Consider the following 24,347-nt stretch of genomic DNA (forward strand, 5'->3'; position numbering starts at 1 on the left):
GCCGGAAGCGTCGCGAGGCGGGATCACGAGGGGAAATGGCTTCTCGAGTTCCGCGTCCAGGAAGCCCGGCCCGGTGGATACTTGTGGGCTAGAGGACTGAGGGAGGGACGGGCTCTCTGTTCGCCCTCGGTGCCAGTACTGGAGCGCGGCGGAGGGCGTGCTCGGGTCCCGTCTCCCCGCCACCCGCCCCGCCAGTTCGCCGTGTAGGCCTGGCTGGGCGCCCTCACTTCAGCCCGTCGTTAGTTCTCCCTTCGGGGTCACATCCAGCCCCTTATTAAACTGCTGTCGCAGACCGATTTTCTAGTCTTGTCGCAGTTCATGACAGCCTGCCTCCTGAACAGAATTACTCGAGCTTCTGTATGGGCCCTCAACAGAAGTTTGATCTATATATAAAGCATGTGTAAATTTTTTTGTTTTACTAACTCTTATCCATGCGTATTTCTTTTTTTAGGGGTCTTTGTTTTTTTGCTTAGCTTTGAATTTCTTTCTAGTGTCTTTTCCCTTCCATCTGAAGGACTTCCATTAGTATCTTTTTGAAGGGCGGGTATGGTGGGTATGAACGCTGGCAGCTTCTGTTTGGGAATGTTTTAATTTCTTTCTCATCCTTGAAGGACAGTTTCCCTGGGTATAGTATTGCTGGTTGACAGATTTTTTTGTTTGTTTTTTCCAGAACTTCAAATATATCATTACCTTCTGGCCTCCAGTGTTTCTGAGGAGAAACTGGCTATTTAAACTTACCGGTGTTCCTTTGTATGTGACTGTTTGCCTCTCTTTCACAGCTTTGAGGATTCTCTCTCCACCTTCCCCCCATTTTTCTTTTTAATGTTTATTGTGCTTTAAGTGAAAATTTAAAATCTAGTCCGTCTCATACAAAAATTTATATACACCTTGCTGTATACTCCTAATTGCTTTCCCCCTAATGAGACAGCACACTCCTTCCCTCCACTCTCTTTGTGTCCATTTGGCCGGCTTCTGACCCCCTCTGTCCTCTCATCTCCTTTCCAGACAGGAGATGCCAACATAGTCTCAGGTGTCTATTTGATCCAAGAAGCTTGTTCTACACCGGTATCATTTTCTGTCCCATTGCCCAGTCCAATCCCTGTCTTAAGAGTTGGCTTTGGGAATGGTTCCTGTCTTGGGCAAACAGAAGGTCTGGGGACCATGAGCACTGGGGTCTTTCTAGTCTCAGTCAGACCATTAAGTCTGGCCTTTTTACAAGAGTTTGGGGTCTGCATCCCACTGCTCTCCTGCTCCCTCAGGGGTTCTCTGTTTTTTTCCCTGTCTGGGTGGTCATCGGTTGCAGCCAGGCAGCATCTAGTTCTTCTGGTCTCAGGCTGATGTAGTCTCTGATTTATGTGGCTCTTTCTGTCTCTTGGGCTTGTAATTATCTTGTGCCTTTGGTGTTCTTCATTCCCCTTTGCTCCAGGTGGGTTGAGACGAATTCATGGGTCTTAGATGGTTGCTTGCTAGCATTTAAGACCCCAGACAGCACTCTCCAAAGTGGGATACAGAATGTTTTCTTAATAGATTTTATTATGCCAATTAGATGTCCCCTGAATCCATGGTCCCCAAACCCCTGCCCCTACTACACTGGCCTTCGAAGCATTTGGTTTATTCAGAAAACTTTTTTGCTTTTGGTTTAGTCCAGTTGTGCTGACCTCTCTTGTATTGTGTGTTGTCTTTCCCTCCACCTAAAATAGTCCTTATCTACTATCTAATTAGTGAATACCCCTCTCCCTCCCTCCCTCCCACTTCTCGTAACCATCAAAGAATATTTTCTTCTGTTTTTAAACTATTCTTCAAGTTCTTATAATAGTGGTCTTATACAATATTTGTTCTTTTACAACTGACTAATTTCACTCAGCATAATGCCTCTCAGATTCCTCCATGTTATGAAATGTTTCACAGGTTCATCACTGTTCTTTATCGATGCGTAGCATTCCATTGTGTGAATATACCATAATTTATTTAACCACTCATCCCTTGATGGGCATCTTGGTTGCTTCCATCTTTTTGCTATTGTAAACAGTGCTTCAGTGAACATGGGTGTGCATATATCTGTTCATGTAAACGCTCTTATTTCTCTAGGATATATTCCAAGGAGTCGGATTGCTGGATCATATGGTAATTCTATTTCTAGCTTTTCAAGGAAGCGCCAAATGGATTTCCAAAGTGGTTGTACCATTTTACGTTCCCACCAGCAGTTATAAGTGTTCCAGTGTCTCCACAGCCTCTCCAACATTGATCATTTTGAGTTTTTTGGATTAATGCCAGCCTTGTTGGAGTGAGATGGAATCTCATTGTAGTTTTGATTTGCATTTCTCTAATGGCTAATGATCGTGAGCATCTCCTCATATATCTGTTAGCTACCTGAATGTCTTTAGTGAAGTCCTTTTCATCTTTTGCCCATTTTTTAATTGGGTTATTTGTCTTTTCGTAGTTGAGCTTTTGCCGTATCATGTAGATTTTAGAGATCAGGCGCTGATCGGAAATGTCATAGCTAAAAACTTTTTCCCAGTCTGTAGGTAGTCTTTTTACTCTTTTGGTGAAGTCTTTGGATGAGCATAGGTGTTTTATCTTTAGGAGCTCCCAGTTATCTAGTTTCTCTTCTGCATTGTTAGTAATGATTTGTACACTGTTTATGCCGTGTATTAGGGCTCCTAACGTTGTCCCTGTTTTTTCTTCCATGATCTTTATTGTTTTGGATTTCATATTTAGGTCTTTGATCCATTTTGAGTTGGTTTTTGTGCATGCTGTGAGGTATGGGTCTTGTTTCATTTTTTTGCAGATGGATATCCAGTTATGCCAGCACCATTTGTTAAAAAAGGCTGTCTTTTCCCCATTTAACAGACTTTGGGCCTTTTTCAAATATCAACTACTCATATGTAGATGGATTTATGTCTGGATTCTCAATTCTGTTCCATTGGTCTATGTATCTGTTGTACCAGTACCAGGCTGTTTTGACTACTGTGGCGGTATAATAGCTTCTAAAATCAGGTAGAGTGAGGCCTCCCACTTTGTTCTTCTTTTTCAGTAATGCTTTACTTATCTGGGGAAACCCAGGTGGCATAGTGGTTAAGAGCTATGGCTGCTAACAAAAAGGTCGGTAGTTCAAATCCACCAGACACTCCTTGGAAACTCTATGGGGCAGTTCTCCTCTGTCCTATAGGGTCGCTGTGAGTTGGAATCGACTCGATGGCAGTAGGTTTGGTTTGGTTAGTTTTACTTATCTGGGGCCTCTTTCCCTTGCATATGAAGTTGGTGATTTGTTTCTCCATCTCATTAAAAAATGTCGTTGGAATCTGGATCAGAATTGCATTGTATCTATAGACCGCTTTTGGTAGAGTAGACATTTTTACAATGTTAAGTCTTCCAATCCATGAGCAAGGTATGTTTTTCCACTTATGCAGGTCTCTTTTGGTTTCTTGTAGTAGTGTTTTTAGTTATCTTTGTATAAGTCTTTTACATCTCTGGTAAGATTTATTCCTAAGTACTTTATCTTCTTGGGGGCTACAGTAAATGTTATTGATTTGGTGGTTTCCTCTTTGATGTTCTTTTTGTTGGTTTAGAGGAATCCAACTGATTTTTGTATCTTTATCTTGTATCCTGATACTTTGCTGAACTCTACTTTTAGCTTCAGTTTTTTTCTTTAGAATCCTTTAGGGTTTTCTGTGTATAAGATCATGTCATCTGCAAATAGAGATACTTTTACTTCTTCCTTACCAATCTGGATACACTTTATTTCTCTATGTAGCCTAAATGCTCTGGCTAGGACCTTCAGCACAATGTTGAATAACAGTGGTGATAAAAGGCATCCCTGTCTGGTTCCTGATCTCAAGGGAAATGCTTTCAGACTCTCTACATTTAAGATGATGTTGGCTGTTGGCTATTGGCTTTGTATAAATGCCCTTTATTATGTTGAGGAATTTTCCTTTTATTCCTATTTTGCTGAGAGTTTTTGTCATGAATGGGTGTTGAACTTTGTCAAATGCCTTTTCTGCATCAATTGGTACAATCATGTGGTTCTTGTCTTTTGTTTTATTTATATGATGGATAACATTAATTCTTTTTCTAATGTTGAACCATCCCTGCATACCTGGTATGAATCCCAGTTGGTAATGGTGAATTACTTTTTTGATACGTTATTGAATTCTGTTGGCTAGAATTTTGTTGAGGATTTTTGCATCTAAGTTCATGAGGGATATATGTCTGTAATTTTCTTTTTTTTGTGGTGTCTTTTTTTTTTACCTGGTTTTGGTATCAGGGTTATGCTGGCTTCATAGAATGAGTTTGGGAGTATTCCGTCCTTTACTGTGCTCTGAAATACCCTTAGTAGTAATGGTGTCAACTCTTCTCTGAAAGTTTGGTAGAACTCTGCAGTGAAGCCATTCTGGGCCAGGGCTTTTTCTTGTGGGGAGTTTTTTGAGTACCTTTCAGTCCCTTCTTTTGTTATGGGTCTATTTAGTTGTTCTACTTCTGTCTGTGTTAGTTTAGGTAGGTAGTGTTTTTCTAGGAATTCATTTCTTCTAGGTTTTAAAATTTGTTGGAGTACAGTCTTTCATAGTAATCTGATAACGATTCTTTTAATTTTAGTTGGGTCTGTTGTAATATCGCCCTTCTCATTTCTTATTTGGGTTATTTGCTTCCTCTCCTGTTTTTCTTTTGTCAGTTTGGCCAGTGGTTTATCAATTTTGTTGATTTTTTCAAAAAAACAGCTTTTGGTCTTGTTAATTCTTTCAGTTGTTTTTCTGTTTTCTATTTCATTATAGTTCTGCTCTAATTTTTATTATTTGTTTTCTTTTGGTGCCTGTGGGTTTCTTTTGTTACTCTCTTTCTGTTATTCAAGTTGTAGGGATAATTCTTTGATTTTGGCCCTTTCTTCTTTTTGGATGCGTGCATTTATTGATATAAATTGACCTCTGAGCACCGCTTTTGCTGTGTCCCAAAGGTTCTGATAAGAAGTGTTTTCATTCTCATTGGATTCTCTGAATTTCTTTATTCCATCCTTAACGTCTTCTATAATCCAGTCTTTTTTGAGCAGGGTATTGTTGAGTTTCCAAGTGTTTGATTTCTTTTCCCTGCTTTTTCTGTTATTGATTTCCACTTCTATGGCCTTATGATCAGAGAAGGTGCTTTGTAATATTTTGATGTTTTGGATTCTGCTAAGCCTTGCTTTATGACCTAAAATGTGATCTATTCTAGAGAATGTTCCACGCGCACTAGAAAAGGAAATGTACTTGACTGCTGTTGGGTGTAGTGTTCCATATATGTCTGTAAGGTCAAGTTGGTTCATTGTGGCATTTAGACCTTCCGTGTCTTTCTTGAGCTTCTTTTGGATGTCCTGTCCTTCACCGAAAGTGGTGTGTTGAAGTCTCCTACTATAACTGTGGAGCTGTCTATCTCACTTTTTAATGTTGATAGAGTTTGTTTTATGTATCTTGCAGCCCTGTCATTGGGTGCATAAATATTTAATATGGTTATATCCTCATGGTATATTGTCGCTTTAATCATTAAATAGTGTCCTTCCTTATCTTTTGTGGTGGATTTAACTTTAAAGTCTATTTTGTCTAAAATTAATAATGCCACTCCTGCTACTTTTTGGTTGTTGTTTGCTTGATATATTTTTTTTCATACTTTGAGTTTTTGTTTGTGTCTCTAAATCTAAGGTGTTTCTCTTGTAGGCAGCATAGAGACAGACCGTGTTTTTTTAATTCATTCTGCCACTCTCTGTCTCTTTATTGGTGCATTTAGTCCATTTACATTCAGCGTAATTATGGATAGGTATGAATTTAGTGCTGTCATTTTGATTTTTTTTTTATGTGTTGTTGATAGTTTCTTTTTCCCACTTAATTTTTTGTGCTTTGTGGTTCATCTTTACATATCCTCTTTTCCCCGTATTTGTTGCTGTTGATTTTGTTTCTGCTGAGTCTCTGTTTTTTTTCTTGTATTTTATTTTGATGAGTAGGATAGTTTGTCTCCGTTGTGGTTACTTTAATATCTACCTCTGTTTTTCTAAATTTAAAACTAACTTTTTTTTCTTTTTATAGCCTTGTCTTCCTCTGTGTATGAAAAATCTGTGACTACATTTCTTAATTTCTCTTTATGGTTTTAATGTTGTCTTATATAATAACATCGCTCTTTCCCTGTTCTGGGCATTTTTTTATCTTGATTTATTTTTGCGATTTCCCTATTTGCGTTGACAACTGATTGCTCTATCTAGTGTTCTAGTGTTGGGTTGATACCTGATATTGTTGATGTTCTAACCAATGAACTCCCTTTGGTATTTTTTTGTAGTGATCTCAGGAAGGCATCTTCATTGAGAAGATTCATTGATTCTTCGTTTTGAGAGCTTGTGGAGGCAATCATGGTCTGTTTCTTTATGTGACTTGATATTGACTGTTGTCTCCGAGCCATCTATTAGTTATTGAGTTAGTTCATTTTATGTTTGCTTATTGTGTAATAGCTTCTTTCTTTGTTTTATTTGATATGCCCACATGGGTTGCTCGAGTGAGCTATCTTGATTGTTTCTGCCCTTGGGGCTCTGACGTCCTGTCCCCGGATGGCTAGAGCTGTTATCAGGTATATCAGTCTAGGAGTCCATTCACTTTTCTTGTATGAATTCAGCTCAGATGTCCAGGTAGCTGATCATCAAGCGTGTGGTACAGGCTCTGTCCTACAGCCTTAGAGGGGCAGGGGTGATTGGTGTAGGTACCAGTTTCTGGTTGTAGCAGGGGGGTCACACTCTGAACAAGGCAGGGGGCTGAGAATCGTCCCCTACGTGTCTCTGAGGAAAGCGTGTCCCTGTTCCCTAGATCGTACAGGTGGGTGGGTTCTGTAGACAGACCATGGGCACCCAGTGTTTTTTGTTGTAAGGACTGGGAGGTACCAGTTATCCTTGGACCCCTGTCATTGGTGCCTGATTGATCTAAGTGGAGCCGCCAGTCCTTAGGCCCCTGATGTGGGTAGGTGAGGACCCTGTTTAATAGGCAAACATCAAACACCCACCTCTCTACCACACAGCTGAAACAGTTGTAGTCTGCCAACAAGGGCCCGTTCTCCTGAAATAGGCCCACACCGGTCCACGCAGTGGGGAAAGGTATTCAAAGTCCATGGACCGTTTATGCCTGGACAGGAGCTTCTTCTGTCGTGAGCTCCCCAGGTTAGTGGAGCTGGCAAATTACCTTTTCCCCCAATTGTGAATTTATTCCTTCTTCAAGGCCAGGAGGATGGCTGCAGGTGCTCAACAGGGCCTATCTCGGCCAGGGAAATCAGTTGTCACTTATGCTGGCTTGGGGGCATGGGGCACGGTTTTCTCCCCTGGTTCTGGAGGTGTGAGTAGGCTGTGCGGCTGGCTGCTTCTCCCTGAGAAAACTGCGGCCAAATGCTACTACCAGCCTGCCATGGCTGTTTCTGGGAATGGTGCCTCAGGGATCCCGGCGATTCAGGTCCGGTAATTCCTCTCCGCGTCTGCACTGTCTCTCCCTCTACCTGCTGCTTAGTCCGTTTTCTAACTTTGCCTTTGATGTTCAGGGCACATACCTTGTCATAAATATAATCATTTCACTGGTTTTCTTGGGTCTTTGTTGTGAGAGGGAATCATAGGAAGCATCTGGCTCTTCTGCCATCTTGGCCCTGCCTGCAATTCAAATTTTACTGAAGATCATTCAAAAGTAACTGCAGCAGTATATCAACAGGGAACTGCCAGAAATTCAAGCTGGATTCAGAAGAGGGTGTGGAACCAGGGATATCATTGCTGATGTCAGATGGATCCTGGCTGAAAGCAAAGAATACCAGAAGAATGTTTACCTGTGTTTTTTGACTACACAAAGGCATTCAAGTGTGGGGATCATAACAAATCATGGATAACGTTGTGAAGAATGGGAATTCTGGAAGACTTAATTGTGCTCACAAGGAACTTGTACATAGACCAAGAGGCGATTGTTCGAACAGAACAAGGGGATACTGTGTGGTTTAAAGTCAGGAAAGGTGTGCATCGGGGTTGTTTCCTTTCGCCATACTTGTTCAATCTATATACTGTGCAAATAATCTGAGAAGCTGGACTATATGAAGAATGGGGTATCAAGATTGGAGGAAGGCTCATTAACAACCTGCATTATGCTGATGATACAACCTTGCTTCCTCAAAGTGATGAGGACTCAAAGCACTTACTGATGAAGATCAAAGGCCACAGCTTTCCGTATGAATTACACTGTGACATAAAACAAAAATCCTCACAACTGGACCAATAAACATCATGATAAACAGGGAAAAGGTTGAAGCTGTCAAGAATTTAATTTTACTTGGATCCACAATCAACACCCATGGAAGGAACAGTCAAGAAATCAAAAGACACATTGCACTGGGCAAATTTGCTGCAAAAGACCTTTTTAAAGTGTTGAAAAGTAAAGATGTCACCTTGAAGACTAAAGTGCACTTCACCGAAGCTATGGTGTTTTCAGTTGCCTCATATGGATGTGAAAGCTGGACAACGAATGAGGAAGACCAAAGAAGAATTGATGTCTTTGAATTGTGGTGTTGGCGAAGAACATTGAATAAACCGTGGACTGCCAAAAGAACTAACAAATCTGTCTTGGAAGAAGCACAACCAGAATGCTCCTTATAAGTAAGGATGGTGAGACTACGTCTCACATACTTTGGACATCTTATTAGGAGATCTCAGTCCCTGGAAAAGGTCATCATGCTTGGTAAAGCAGAGGGTCAGCAAAAAAAAGAAAGACCGTAAATGAGGTGGATTGACACAGTGGCTGCAACAGTGGGCTCAAGCATAACAGTGATTGTGAGGGTGGCACAGGACCAGGGAATGTTTCTTACTGTTGTACATAGGGTTGCTATGAGTTGTAACTGACTCGACAGCACGTAATAACAACAACAACTGGGTTTACATGACAAAATGAACACATTCTTCAATGGTGGCCTCTCAGCTCTTCCAGTTCCAGCTTTTTTTTTTTTTAAACCTTCAGCAGCATCTTTGCTGCCCTTTTTTTGCTCAGGCCTGACCTTGGGGAGTTCAGTCCTCAAACAGCCTTGAAATTCTTCTGCCTTATTTTCTTTGGCCTCATGTTATGGATTTAATTGTGCCCCCCCCCCCGCCAAATATGTTAAATCTTACCTCTCGAACCTGTATTTGTGACCTGGCTTGGAGATAGGTTATTTCTTTTGTTATGTTTCACCACTTGTCTGTCAGTTTGTCATAGTGTGATGACTATGTGTTACCATCATGCTGAAAGCTATGCAACTGGTATTTCACGTACCAGCAGGGTTACCCAGTGTGGACAGTTTTCAGCGGAGCTTCCAGACTATGACTAGGAAGAAAAGCCTAGTAGAAGTAGTTATCTACTTCTGAAAATTAGCCAATGAAAAATTCATGAATCAGTATAGGACATTGTCAGACTTGCTTGCTTTGGACACATCATCAGCAGGGATCAATTGCTAGAGGAAGACGTAATGTTTGATGAAGGGCCAACAAGGATGAACGAGACCCTTGGTGAGTTGGATTGGCATAATAGCCACGGTGATGGACTCAAACATCCCAGTGATAGTGAGGGTGACACAAGACTAGGCAACATTTCATTCTGTTGTACATAAGATTACCATGAGTTGAAGTCACCTCGATGGCAGCCTCAGTACAATGGGTTTCTCTTTACATAGAGCCTTTTTAGCTTTGGGTTTTGTAGCTCTGCCAAGATGATTTGCCAGGCCACAATCTTGCAAAGAGATTGGACAGTTTACTATGCAAATAAGGTGCATAAAACCCTTGCAGGTATTGGTTGATTACTAAGCAAATTAGGTGACTGTGGCCTACTGAGGAGATTAGTCAGTTTGTCTTGGTAGGAGGAGTAGGCTTATAAAAGAGCCAATCCTACAGAGGTTGGGGGGACTTCATTATCGTTAAGAAGAATCTGGAGCTAACTGCATCCATTGGGCCTGGGGTCCCTGTGCTGGAAAACTAGACCCAGGAGAGAGAGAGCTGTAATGCTGAAGACGGCAGCAAATGGCACAGCAGTGGCACGAATGGCAGCGTGAGATGGTGGGAATCAGGAGACAGGCATGAAACAGCTACAGTGGGCTTCCCAGTCCACAGAGCAAGGCAGCTGTGGTGGGCTTGCTGGACCACAGAGTGAGAGACAGCCGAGCGCCTTTGGGCAGCTTGCTGGCAGAGTGGGATACCTCCGGGCATGTGCTGACAGAGCTAAAGAGCTCTAACACTTATTCAAGTAAGGCAGAGGCCAGATCAAGTAAGGCCTGGTGGCAGAGACCCAAGCATGGGCCTGCCGGCTAGCATGGCCAAGAAAGAGCTGAGAGCTGTCTTGGTTGGAAACTGTCCTGACTGATGAACTGTGTCCTGGTTTGTTTCTGTTACCTCCGAGTTGATTGTGATTCCAAGTTGTAGCCTAATACACCACATAATCATGAGTATGGTCAGCAAGTTCTGTGTGGCCCTTGCAACAAATTATCTCACCCAGCAGGGAAGCAGAAAATGCAGTGGGGAGGACAGCTGGTGTCAGAATTGGTAAAAAGCTTGGAGAGTTGGAGGTATGTGTGACCTCCACCTCCTAGGAATCAGCTTTGGTCTGATGCTGATTCTCATTCCCTCCTCTTGAAGTTGGGTGGCTTTCGATGTCTCTACTAGACTACAAAAGCAATTTTTCTTTTTTACGTTAATGAAGCCATACCAAAGTCAGGTTGTTCCTAAACCTAATCACTTTTGAGTTATAGAACAAACAGATTAGACAAAGAGACACGGGGGAATAGACACCAAGGAATGCCAAGGGACTTAATGGACCTACAGATAAGGAAGGATCTCCCCTTAGAACCATGCCCTCAATTCAGGTTTTTTTAGCCTTCTGAACTGTGAAAAGATAAATTTTTGTCCTTTAAAGATACCCTAAGGAACCCTGGTGGTGCAGTAGTTATGTGCTAGGCTGCTAACCAAAAGGTCAGTGGTTGAAACTTAACAGCTGTTCTGTGGGAGAAAGATGTGGCAATCTACAGCCTTGAAAACCCTATGGGGCAGTTCTACTCTGGCCTATAAGGTCATTATGAGTCAAAATTGACTTGATGGCAACGGATTTGGTTTTTGGTTTAAAGACACCCAATTTTGGCATTCCTGTTATGACGGCAACTAAGATACCACACATGTCTCTGTCTCTTTCCCTTCTTTATCTGGGAATGTCCTTGATTAACCAGCTCCCGGTTACCAATTTCCTTTATTTACTTGGTGGCCAATTCCCAGCCTGGAGTCCCTGGATGCCTAGGAAGTCTGGAAGCACTTTTTAACACTTCATTCAACCCGGGGAGACCCTGCCCTTACCTGAAATCAGGCTGTTTGGGCCAAAAAGTGTGTCTGTATGTCCTGGAATTAAATGAGCTCAGCCCATAACCAGGCTTATCGCATGCTGATGAGCACTCACTGTTCCTTTCTTTGGTACCAATTCTGTATGAAGAGGAGAAAAGATAGGAGGTTTCACAGACAAGGTTGTTTTTGAATTTGCCTTTCCAAAGATAAGTAGGTAGAGAAGGGGGCTAAATGTTTTCTGGGCAGAAGGAACAATACATTTGCAGGTACAGGGCATACATGATTTACCTGGGGAATGTCATCTAGTCTCAGTGTTGAAGATATTCCAAATAAAGGAGACTTCAGGCAAGGGAAAAAGTTGTTTCTGGTACCTCTTTATTCCTGAGCCTCCCCATATGACTGATTTGATCCCCAGCTTCCCAGAAGTAACAGAGGTCATGGACTTCAAAAGGCCTGCGACTAGGAAAATACAGAAATCCTGTTAGGAAATGCAAAGAATTGGGTAAAGTAGGTTTGTTTCTGTAATGGAAAGAGGCAGACATCTGTAAGTTTCTTCCTCAGAAATTCTTGTTTAATGCTCTCTGGATTATTTCGGAGACTCAGAGATGCCTCTCTCTCACATTCTGTACTATTTTTTTTTTCTAGGTTGGTTTAGCAAAGTGGCCCATCACATTGTGTGCCCTGCTCCACCATGCAAACAAGACCAAGTTGTGAGTCCTTCTTGGGAAGCATGGCAGCTGCCTCCAGATCACATATTTTTTCCATCCTTTTTTTTTTTTAACTCCCCGTTTCCTCCCACACCAGCCTCAGCCCATGGTAACTGCTCATCTTTTGTCTTGATGGATTTGCCTATTGTAGATATTTCATGTAAGTGGAATCATACTTTATTTTTTCTTATGTGTTTGCGTTATTTCACTAAACATGTTCTCAAGGTTCGTCCATGTCATAGCGTGTATCAGAATTTCATTTCTCTTTATGGTTCAGTAATATTCCATTGTATGTATATACCACATTTTATTTGTCTGTTCATCTCTGGAGGACTTCTTGGGTTGTTTCCACTTTTTGGCTATTATGAATAAAGCTGCAGTGAACACTGGTATACATATGTCTGTTTGAGTCACTGCACCACTGCTTTATATTCTCTTGGGTATATACCTAGGAATGGAATTGCTGGTTCATATGGTAATTCTACGTTTAATTATTTTAGGAATCGCCAAACTGCTGCAGCAGCTGTATTGTTTAATATTCCCACCAGCAATGTCCAGTGTTCCAGTTTCTCCATGTCCTTACCAATGCTTATTCCTTTTTTTTTTAATTGTGCTTTAGGTGAAAGTTTACAGCTTAGGTTAGTTTCTCATATAAAAATTTATACACACATTGTTATGTGACCCTAGTTGCTATCCCCACAATGCGACCACACATTCCTCCTTTCCACCCCGGAATTTCCCATGTCCATCCAACCAGCTCCTATCCCTTTCTCCCTTCTCATCTCACCTCCGTACAGGAGCTGCCCGTTTACTCTCATGTATCTACTTGAACAAAGAAGCACATTCTTCATGAGTATCATTTTATGTTTTATAGGTCAGTCTATTCTTTGTCTGAGGAGTTGGCTTTGGGAATGGTTTCAGTTCTGGGTTAACAGAGAGTCCAGGGGCCATGTCTTCTGGGATTCCTCCAGTCTCAGTCAGACCATTAAGTCTGGTCTTTTTACAAGAATTTAAGTTCTGCACCACACTTTTCTCCTGCTCCATCAGGGGCTCTCTGTTGTGCTCCCTGTCAGGGCGGCCATTGGTAATCGATGGACATTATCTAGTTCTTCTGGTCTCAAGCTGATGGAGCCTCTGGTTTATGTGGCCCTTTCTGTCTCTTGGGCTCATATTTTCCTTATGTCTTTGGCATTTGTCATTCTCCTTTGCTCCAGGTGAGTTGGGACCAAATGACGCATCTTAGATGGCTGCTAGCTAGCTTTTGAGACTCCAGACGCCACTTTCCAAAGTGGGATGTGGAACATTTTCTTAATAAACTTTATTATGCCAATTGACCTAGATGTCCCCTGAAACCATGGTCCCCAGCCCCTTGCCCCTGCCACGCTGTCCCTTGAACTGTTTGGTTGTGTTCAGGAGATGTCCTAGCTTTTGGTTTAGTCCAGTTGTGCTGACTTCCCCTGTACCATGTGTTGTCTTTCCCTTCACCTAAGATAATTCTAGTCGACCAGTTAGTGAACTCCCCTTTCCCTCCCTCCCCACCCTCGTAACTGTCAAAGAATATTTTCCTCCGTGTTTAAACCTTTTCTTGAGTTCTTATAATAGTGGTCTCATACAGTATTTGTCCTTTTGTGACTCACTAATTTTACTCAGCATAATGCTTTCCAGATCCATCCATGTTATGGGATGTTTCACAGATTCATTCTTGTTCTTTATTATTGCCTAGTATTCCATTGTGTGAATGTACCATAATTTGTTTATCCATTTGTCCGTTAATGGGCACCTAGGTTGCTGTTGTGACAGTGCTGCGGTAAACATGGGTGTGCATATATCTGTTCGTGTGACAGCTCTTATCTCTCTAGGATATATTCCAAGGAGTGGGATTGCAGGATCACATGGTAGTTCTAGCTTTTTAAGGAAATGCCAAATCGATTTCCAAAGTGGTTGTACCATTTTACATTCCTACCAGCAGTGCATAAGTGTTCCAATCTCTCCACAACCTCTCCAACACTTATTATTTTTTGGATTAATGTTAGCCTTGTTGGGGCGAAATGGTATTTAATTGTAGTTTTCATTTGCATTTTCTAATGGCTAATGATCATGAGCATTTCCTCATGTTTCTGTTAGCTGCCTGAACGTCGTTTTTGGTGAAGTGTCTGTTCATGTCCTTTGCCCATTTTTTAATTGGGTTATTTTGTCTTTTTGTGGTTGAGGTTTTGCAGTATCTTGTAGATTTTAGAGATTAGACCTTGATCAGACATGTCATAGCCAAAAACTTTTCCTCAGTCTCTAGGTAATCTTTTTACTCTCTTTGTGAAGTCTTCAGATGAGCATAAGTGTGATTTTTAGGAGCTCCCAGTTATCTAGTGTCTTAGTCATCTAGTACTGCTATAACAGAAATACCACAAGTGGATGGCTTTATCAGAGAAACTTATTCTCTCACACTCTAATGGGTTACAAGTCCAAATTCAGGGTATCAGCTCCAGGGGAAGTCTTTCTCTCTCTGTCGGTTCCAGGGAAGATTCCTTGTCATCAGTCTTCCCCTGGTCGAGGAGCTTCCCAGGTGGAGGTACCCCAGGTCCAAATGATGTGCTCTGCTTCCGGTGCTTCTTTCTTGGTGGTGTGAGGTCCCCAACTCTTTGCTCGCTTCCTTTTTGTTTAATCTCTTGAGAGAGAAAATGTGGTGCAGGCCACACCCCGGGGAAACTTTGAATCGGGGATATGACCTGGGTAAGGGTGGTGTTACAATCCCATGCTAATCGTTTTAAACATAAAATTACAATAACAAAATGGGGGACAACCACAGAACACTGGAAATTGTGGCCTAACCAAATTGATACATGTATTTTGGGGGGGACATAATTCAATCTATGACATCTAGTTTTCTCTTCCGGTGTTTGTGCATTGTTAGTAATGTTTTGTGTACTGTTTATGCCATGTATTAGGGCTACTAGTGTTGTCCCTATTTTTTCTTCCATGATCTTTATTGTTTTAGACTTTATATTTAGGTCTTTGATCAATTTTGAGTTAGTTTTTGTGCATGCTGTGAGGTATGATTTTTGTTTCACTTTTTTTGCAGATGAATATCCAGTTATGCCAGCACCATTTGTTAGAGATTGTCTTTTCCCCAATTAGTGGGCTTTGGGCCTTTGTCAAATATCAGCTGCTCATAGGTGAATGAATTTACATCTGGATCCTCAATTCTGTACCATTGATCTGTGTATCTGTTGTACCAGTACTGGGCTGTTTTGACTATAGTGGCGGTATATTAGATTCTAAAATCAGGTAGTGTGAGGTCTCCTACTTTGTTCTTCTTCAGTAATGCTTTACTTATCTGGGGCCTCTTCCTTTTCCATGTGAGGTTGGTGATTTGTTTCTCCATCTCATTAAAAAACGTCATTGGAATTTGGATTGGGATTGCATTGTATCAGTAGATCGCTTTGGGAAAAATAGGTATTTTCATAATGTTGAGTCTTCCTATTCATGAGCAACGTATGTTTTTCCACTTACAAAGGTCTCTTTTGGTTTCTTGCAGTAGTGTCTTGTAGTTTTCTTTGTATAGGTCTTTTACATCTCTGGTTAAATTTATTCCTAAGTATTTTATCTTCTTGTGAGCTATTGTAAATGGTATTGATTTGATTTCCTCTTCAAAGTTCTGTTTGTCAGTGTAGAGGAATCCAACTGATTTTTGTACGTTTATCTTGTATCCTGATACTTTGCTGAAATCTTCTATTACTTCCAGTAGTTTTCTTGTAGATTCTTTGGGGTTTTTTGTGTATAAGATCGTATCATCTGCAAATGGAGATACTTTTATTTCTTCCTTACCAATTGGATGCCCTTTGTTTTTCTAGCCTAGCTACTCTGACCAGGACCTCCAGCAGAAAGTTGAATAAGAGTGGTGATAAAGGGCATCCTTGTCTGATTCCCGTTCTTAAGAGGAATGCTTTCAGGCTGTCTCCATTTAGGATGATGTTGGCTATTGGCTTTGTATAAATTATAAATGCCCTCAAAAAAAAAAAATTTTTTTTTTATCATGTTGAGGAATTTCCCTTCTATTCCTATTTTGCTGAGAGTTTTTATCATGAATGGGTGTTGAACTTTGTAAAATGCCTTTTCTGTATCAATTGATAAGATCATGTGGTTTTTGTCTTTTGTTTTATTTATGTGGTGGATTACATTGATTGTTTTTCTAATCTTTTTTTTTAATGTTGAACCATCCCTGCATACCTGGTATGAATCTTGCTTGGTCATTGTGAATTATTTTTTGATATGTTGTTGAATTCTATTGGCTAGAATTTTGTTGAGAATTTTTGCATCTAAGTTCCTGAGGGATATTGGTCTCTAATTTTCTGTTTTTGTGGCATCTTTACCTGGTTTTGGTATCAGGGTTATGCTGGCTTCATAGAATGAGTTTGGGAGTATTCCATCCTTTTCTGTGCTTTGAAATACCTTTAGTAGTCGTGGTGTTAACTCTTCTCTGAAAGTTTGATGGAATCCTCCAGTGAAGCTGTCATGGCCAGGGCTTTTTTTTTGTTGTTGGAAGTTTTTAAATTACCTTTTCGATCTCTCCTTTTGTTATAGATTTATTTAATTGTTCTACCTCTGTTTGTGTTAGTTTGGGTAGGTAGTGTGTTTCTAGAAATTTGTCCATTTCCTCTAGGTTTTCAAATTGTTGGAGTACAATTTTTCATAGTATTGTGTTATGATTCTTTTTATTTCAGTAGGGTCTGTTGTGATATTGCCCATCTCATTTCTTTTTTGAGTTATTTGCTTTCTCTCCTGTATTTCTTTTGTCAGTGTGGCCAGTGGTTTATCGATTTTGTTGATCTTTTCAAAGAACCAGCTTTTCATCTTGCTAGCGCTTTCAATTGTATTTCTATTCTCTCTTTCATTTAATTCTGCTCCAGTTTTTCTTATGTGCTTTCTTCTGGTGCCCAAGGGCTTCTTTTGCTGCTCTCTTTCTATTTGTTTGAGTTTTAGGGTTACTGTTTTGATTTTGGCCCTTTCTTTTTTTTTTTTTGGATGTGTGCATTTATTGCTACAAATTGAACTCTGAGCACTGCATTTGCTGTGTCTCAAAGTTTCTGGTAGGATGTGTTTTCATTCTCATTTGATTCTGTCTTTATTCCATCCTTAATTTCTTCTATAACTCAGTAGTTTTTGAGCAAGGTGTTCTTCAGTTTCCATGTATTTGATTTTTTTTCTTGCTTTTTCTGTCATTGATTTCTAGTTTTAGGGCTTTATGGTCAGAAAACATGCTTTGTAATATTTCGATTGTTTGGTTTCTGTTCAGGTTTGCTTTGTGGCCTACTCTGGAGATTGTTCTGTGTGTGTTGGAAAAGAAACTATACTTGGCTGCTGTTGAGTAGTGTGTTCTGTGTATGTCTATGAGATGAAGTTGGTTGATTGTGACATTTAGATCTTTCATATCTTTATTGAGCTTCTTTCTGGATGTTCTGTTCTTCACTGAAAGTGATGTGTTGAAGTCTCCTACTATTATTGTGGAGCTGTCTATTTCTCTTTTCAATGCTGTTAGAGTTTGTTTTATCTCTTTTTTTTTTTTTTTTTTAATAATAGCCATCCTGCTGGGTATGAAGTGGTATCTCTTTGCAGTTTTGATTTGCATTTCCCTAATGACCAGAATGCTCCTTAGAAGCAAGGATGGCGAGACTGCGTCTTACATACTTTGGACATGTTGTCAGGAGAGATCAGTCCCTGGAGAAGCACATCATGCTTGGCAGAGTACAGGGTCTATGGAAAAGAGGAAGACCCTCAATGAGGTAGATTGACACAGTGGCTGCAACAATGAGCTCAAGCATAACAACAATTGTAAGGATGGCTAGGACCGAGCAGTGTTTCGTTCCGTTGTGCGTAGGGTCACTATGAGTCGGAACCGACTCGACGGCACCTAACAACAACAATGACCAGTGATGTTGAGCAGCTTTTCTTGTGGTTATTGGTGATTTGTATATCCACCTCAGTTAGATGAATTGATGCAGTAGGCTGCAACAATGGGCTCAAACATAGCAATGATTGTGAAGGTGGCACAGAATCTGGCGGTGGTTTGTTTTGTCCTATATAGGGTCGCTATGAGTCAGAAATGACTTTATGGCACCTAACAACAACATACCCTCTTTGGAGAAATGTCTGTTCAAGTCTTTGCCCATTTATAAATTGGCTTGTTATTTTCATTGTTCAGTTTTTTTTAAATCTTTTTTAAAAAATTAATATGTTTTGGGTAAAAGTTTACAGAGCCAATTAGTTTTCCATTCAAAAATTTTATACCCCAATTGTTTTGTGACATTAGTTGTAGTCCTTGGAATGTGTCAGCACTCTTCCCCTTTCTTGGAGTCTTCATGTCTGTTCCTGCCTTCTCCTCTCTGCTCTTGGGTAGATGTTACCCATTAGGTCTTGTATATATGATTGAACTAAGAAGCATGTTACTCAGATGTGTTTTTGCTTATTTTATAGGCCTGTCTAATCTTTGGCTGAAAGGCAGACTTCAGGAGTGGCTTGAGTTCTGAGTTAGCAGGATGTCCAGGGACCATAGTCTTGGGATTTCCTCCAGCCTCTTTCAGATCAGTAAGTCTGGTCCTTTTTGTGAATTTGGACTTTATTCTACATTTTTCTCCCACTCTGTCCAGGACCCTCTATTGTGATCCCTGACAGGGCGGTTGGTGGTTGTAGCTGGGGATCATTTAGTTCTGGGCTCAGACTTGTAGAGGCTGTGGTTCATGTGGTCCATTAATCCTTCAGACTAATATTTTCCTGTGGCTTTGCTTTTCTTCATTCTGTTTTGCTCTGAATGTGATGGGACCAGTAGGTGTATCTTAGATGACCACTTGCAAGCTTTTAAGTCCCTAGACGCTACTCACCAAAGTAGGGTATAGAATATTTTCTTTATGAACTATATTATGCCAATTGACCTAGCTGTCTCCTGAGACCATGATTGCCAGGCCTCAGCCCCAGTAATTCAGTTCCTCAAGGTGCTTGAATGTGTCTATCATTGAATTTTAAGAGTTTTTTTCCCATATTCTGGATATTAAACCTTTATCAGATATATGATTTCCAAATATTTTCTCTCATTCTGTAGATTCTTTTTACTTTCTTAATAATGTCCCTTGATAAACAAGCCTTTAATTTTGATGAAGTTGAATTTATCTATTTTTTTTTTCTCTTCTTGCTTGTGCTTTTGGTGTCATATATAAGAATCTATTGCCTAAAAGAAGGTCTTGAATTTTACCCCTTTCTTCCAATAATTTTATGGTTTTAGCCCTTATATTTAGATCATTGCTCCATTTTGAGTTCATTTTTGCATGTAGTGTGACGTATGGATTCAACTTCATTCTTTTTCATGTGGAGATCCAGTTGCCTCAGTACCATTTGTTCAACATACTATTTTTTCCCTATGAAAGGGGATTGGCCCCCTTACCAAAAATCACTTGAGTATAGATGTATTGGTTTATTTCTGGACTGTCAATTCTATTCCATTGTTTTATATGTCTATCCTTATACCAGTATAAGACTGTTTAGGATACTGTAGTTTTATAGTATGTTTTGAAATCAGGAATTGAGCGTCCTCCTACTTTTTTTTTCTAAATTGTTTTGGCTATTCGGGGCCACTTGCAATTCTGTATGAGTTTGAGGATCAGCTTTTCCATTTTTTTTAAATGGCTTTTGGAAGTTTAATAGGAATTGTGTTGTATCTGTAGATTGCTTTGGGTAAACTTAATATGTTAATACTATTAGGCCTTTGACTTCATAAACATAGGATGTCTTTCAATTTATTTAGCCCTTCTTTAATTTCTTTCAGCAGTGTTTTTTGGTTTTCAGTTGTCTAGTATTGCTTTAACAGAAATACTGCAAGTGGATGGCTTCAACAAACAAAAGGTTATTCTCTCACAGTCTGGTAGGTTAGAAGTCTAAATTTAGGGCAAGCCTTTCTCTCTCTGTAGTTTCTGGAGGAAGGTCCTTGTCATCAGTCTTCCTCTGGTCTAGGAGCTTCTCCACACAGGAAACTCGGGTCCAATGATGCACCCTCTTTCTGGTACTGCTTTCTTGGTGGGATGAAGTCCCCATTCTCCTAGTCCATCTGAGTGATGACTCCACCCTTTGAGACCCCAGAGGTCATGGCAATACCCTTTGAGACTGAGGCGGCTCAGCTTCCTGTGTTCCTTGTCTCTTCAGCTTCTGCTTCCTGGTTCCTTGGCCTCTGGGGTCCCTCAGGCCTCCCTGCCCAAATCTGCCCTGCTGGGACAGGGGTTTCAAAGCTCCATAGTTCCACTGATAAGAGCTTGGAGACACCCTACTCTGCCAGTAAACTTTGGCTGGAAGACACTCAGCTCTCTCACTCCATGGGTTGGCTCCAGTCCTGTCTCATGCTTGTCTCCTGGTTCTGCTGCTGCTTGCTGTTTCTCTGCATCTGCCATTTCCAATGTAATAGCTGTCCTCATTTCCTTCTGAGTCCTCACCAGAATTGTCTTTGATGCCCATAATTCCACCAATAGTCTTTTCAATGCATTCTAGGCTTTTACTATTAGGCACTTTAAAACTCTTCCAGTCTCAACAGGGATCACAATCAAGGGGCCCGGCCAGAGCTGAAGAAAAATGTAGAACAAAATTCTAACTCAAAAAAAAAGACCCGACTTGTTGGCTTGACAGAGACAGGAGAAACCCTGAGAGTATGGCCCCAGAACACAGTATCAGCTCAGTAATGAAGTCACTTCTGAGGTTTGCCCTTCAGCCAAAGATTGGACAGGCCCATAAAATAAAACAAGACTAAAGGGACACACCAGCTCTGGGGCAAGGACTAGCAGGCAGGAGGGGACAAGAAAGTTGGTAATAGGGAACCTAAGGTTAAGAAGGGAGAGTGTTGACATGTGATGTTGTTAACCAATGTCATATAACAATATGTGTACTAACTGTTTAATGAGAAACTAGTTTGTTCTGTAAACCTTCATTTAAAGTACAATAAAAACAAAAAAACTCTTCCAGCCTCTATCCATGCACAGTTTCAAAACTGCTTCCACAATTTAAGTATCTGTTAGAGCAGCACCCCACCTTCTTAGTATCAAATTCTGTCTTAGTTATCTAGTGCTGCTATAAAAGAAATACCACAAGTGGATGGCTTTAACAAAGAGAATTTTATTTTCTCACAGTTTAGGAGGCTAGAAGTCCAAATTCAGGGTGCCAGCTCCAGGTAAATCCATTCTCCTTCTGTTGGCTCTGGGGAAAGGTCCTTGTCATCAATCTTCCTGTCTAGGAGCTTCTCAGCACAGGGACCTCCTACCACCAAGAAAGCAGAGCTGGGAGTTGAGCACATCCTTTAGACCCAGGGTCCCTGCACAGAGAGGCTCCTAGACAAAGGGTAGATTGATGACAAGGACCTTCCCCCAGAGCTGACAGGGAAAGAAAGTCTTTACCTAGAACTGGCACCCTCAATTCGGAATTCTAGCCTCCTAAGCTATGACATAATAAAATTCTCTTTGTTAAAGCCATTCACTTGTGGTATTTCTGTTATAGCAGCACTAGATAACTAAGGTACAGTGTAAAGGCTTTCCGCCTTCTTGGTTAAATTTATTCCTAGATATTTTATTCTTTTGAATGCTGTTGTCAAAAGGAATGTTTTCTTAATTTCCCTTTTTAGATTGTTGCTGGTATATAGAAACAACTAATTTCTGTGTGCTGATCTTGTACCCTGCAACTTTGCTGAATTCATTTATTAGCTCTAGTAGCTTTTCGTGGATTTGGAGTGATTTTTCTATATATAGTATCCTGTCATCTGCAAATAGAGATAGTTTTACTTCTCCTTTTCTGATTTGAAAGACTCTTATTTCTTTTTCTTGCCTAATTACTTTGGCTAGAATTTCTAATGCAGTGTTGAATAGGAGGTAAAAAGTGGGCACCCTGACTTGTTCCTGATCACAGGGGGAAACTTTTAGTCTTTCAGCACTGGTATGGTATTAGCCATAGGATTTTCATAAATATCTTTTATCATGTTGAGGAATTTCCCTTCTATTCCTAGTTTGTTGAGTGTTTTTATCATGAAAAGGTGTTGGATTTTTGTCAAATGTATTTTCTGTATTAATTGAGGTGATTCGAGTGATGTGTTGGTTATTTTTGCCTTCATTGTATTAAAGTGGTATATTGATTGATTTTCTTACGTTGAACTACCCTTACATTTCTGGGATAAATTCCACTTGGCCATGGCATATAATTTTTTAATATGTTGTGTGTCTTGGCTGTCTAGTCTGCTATAACAGAAATACCACAAGTGGATGGCTTTAACGAAGAGAAATTTATTTCTTCACAGTAAAGTAGGCTAAAAGTCCAAATTCAGGGCATCAGCTCCAGGGGAAGCCTTTCTCTCTTTGACAGCCTTCTCATCAATCTTCCCTGGGACTAAGAGCTTCTCTGTGCGGGGACCCTGGGTCCAAAGGATGGGCTCTGCTCCCAGCACTGCTTTTTTGGTGGTATGAGGTCCCCTACTCTCAGCTTGCTTCCCTTTCCTTTTATCTCTTGAAGATAAAAGGTGGTGCAGGCCACACCCCAGGGAAATTCCCTTTACGTTGGATCAAGGATGTGATGTAGTAAGGGTTTTACAATCCCACCCTAATCCTCTTTAACATAAATTAACAGTCACAAAATGGAGGACAACCAAATAATAATAGGAATCGTGGCCCAGCCAAATTGATACATACATTTTGCGGGGGACAGAATTTAATCCATGACACTGTGGGATTTGGTTTGCTAGTGTTTTCTTGAGGATTTTTTAAATCTGTGTTCTTAAGAAATATTTGTCTGTGATTTTCTCTTCTTGTGATGTCTTCGACTTTTGTATCAGGACATGCTGGCCTCGTAGAGTTAGGAAGTATTCCCTCCTCCTCTTTTTTTTTGGTGGAGTTTGAGAAAAATTGGTGTTAATTCTTCTTTAAATGTTTAATAGAACTCGCCAGTAAAGTCATCTGGTCCTGGACTTTTCTCTGTTGTGAGGTTTATAATTACTGATTCAATCTCTTCTCTTGTTATAGGTATATTGAGACTTTTTTTGTTTGTTTTCTTGAGTCAATTTGAGTACTTTGGATGTTTCTAAGTATTTATCCATTTCATCTAGTTTATCTAGTTTGTTGGGATATTATTGTTCACAGTATTGTCATAATCCTTTTAATTTCTGTAAGGCTAGTAAAAGGTTGCCACTTTCAATTTTGATTTTAGTTACTTGCATCTTCTCTCTTTATTTCTTTGTCAGCCTACCTAGGGATTTGTCAATTTTGCTGATCTTTTTAAAGAACCAACTTTTAATTTTATTGATTTTACTGTTTTTCTGCCCTCTGTTCATTTATCTCACCTGATTTGTATTATTACCTTCCTTCTAATAGCTTTGGCTAAAACTTGCTCCTCTTTTATCTAGTTTCTCAAGGTTTAGAGTTCCATTATTGATTTGAGATCTTTCTCCTTTTTAGACAATATTTTATTTTTGTTGTTAAAAATATACACAGGAGGTTATACATGAATTCAACAATTTCTACATGTGCAATTCAGTAACTATTGAATTGCAACCATTCTCACCCTGCTTTTCCAAATTGTTCCTGCCCAATTAACATAAACTCACTGTTCCCTAAGCTTCCTATCTAACCTTTCGAGTTGCTGTTGTCAGTTTGATCCCATATGGATAGTTTTTTAAAATGCGCAATGCTTAAGGCAGACATTCTTTGCTAATTAAGCTAAACTATTGTTTGGTTTAAAGAAGACTTCTGGAGAAAAAAATATATATATATATAATTTATTTTGGTGTTGTTGAGAATGTTGTTGTGTTAGATGCTGTTAAGTTGTTTCCAATTCATAGTGACCCTGACTAGAACAGAATGAAACTCTGCCCAGTCCAGTGCCATCCTCACCATTGTTGCTATGTTTGAGCCCATTGTTGCAGCCACTGTGTCAATCCATCTTGCTGAGGACCTTCCTCTTTTTTGATGACCCTCTACTTTACCAAGCATGATGTCCTTCTCCAGGGATTGCTGCCTCCTGATGACACGTCCAAAGTACATAAGACAAAGTCTCACCGTCCTCACTTCTAAGGAGCATTATGGCTGAACTTCTTCCAGGATAGATTTGTTTGTTCTTCTGGCAACCCATAGCATATTCAATATTCTTCACCACCATCATAATTCAAAGGCATCAATTTTTCTTAGGTCTTCCTTATTCATTGTCCAACTTCTGCGTACATGTGAGGTGATTGAAAATACCATGGCTTGGGTCAGGCGCACCTTAGTCCTCAAGATGACATCCATCCTTTATAACACCTTAAAGAGATCTTTTGCAGCAGA

The 24,347-nt window shown here is 40.3% G+C and overlaps 1 long non-coding RNA gene across 2 annotated transcripts in view; it reads left to right on the forward strand.

Moving 5' to 3' along the window:
* Window positions 1-9: 9 nt before the first annotated feature.
* The window catches only part of LOC135232270 (uncharacterized), a 51,942-nt gene continuing 27,604 nt past the window's right edge, over window positions 10-24,347 (forward strand). The window contains exons 1-3 of one of the 2 annotated variants that reach the window (XR_010322792.1): window positions 10-6,367; window positions 11,963-12,184; window positions 18,493-22,657. This is a non-coding gene — a long non-coding RNA (uncharacterized LOC135232270). Of the gene's footprint in view, window positions 6,368-11,962; window positions 12,185-18,492; window positions 22,658-24,347 lie in introns of those variants that run through there. The other variant, XR_010322793.1, reaches the window with a different exon arrangement.

Source organism: Loxodonta africana, chromosome 8 (genome assembly GCF_030014295.1).
Source record: "Loxodonta africana isolate mLoxAfr1 chromosome 8, mLoxAfr1.hap2, whole genome shotgun sequence".
In the NCBI taxonomy this organism is placed as follows: Eukaryota; Metazoa; Chordata; class Mammalia; order Proboscidea; family Elephantidae; genus Loxodonta; species Loxodonta africana.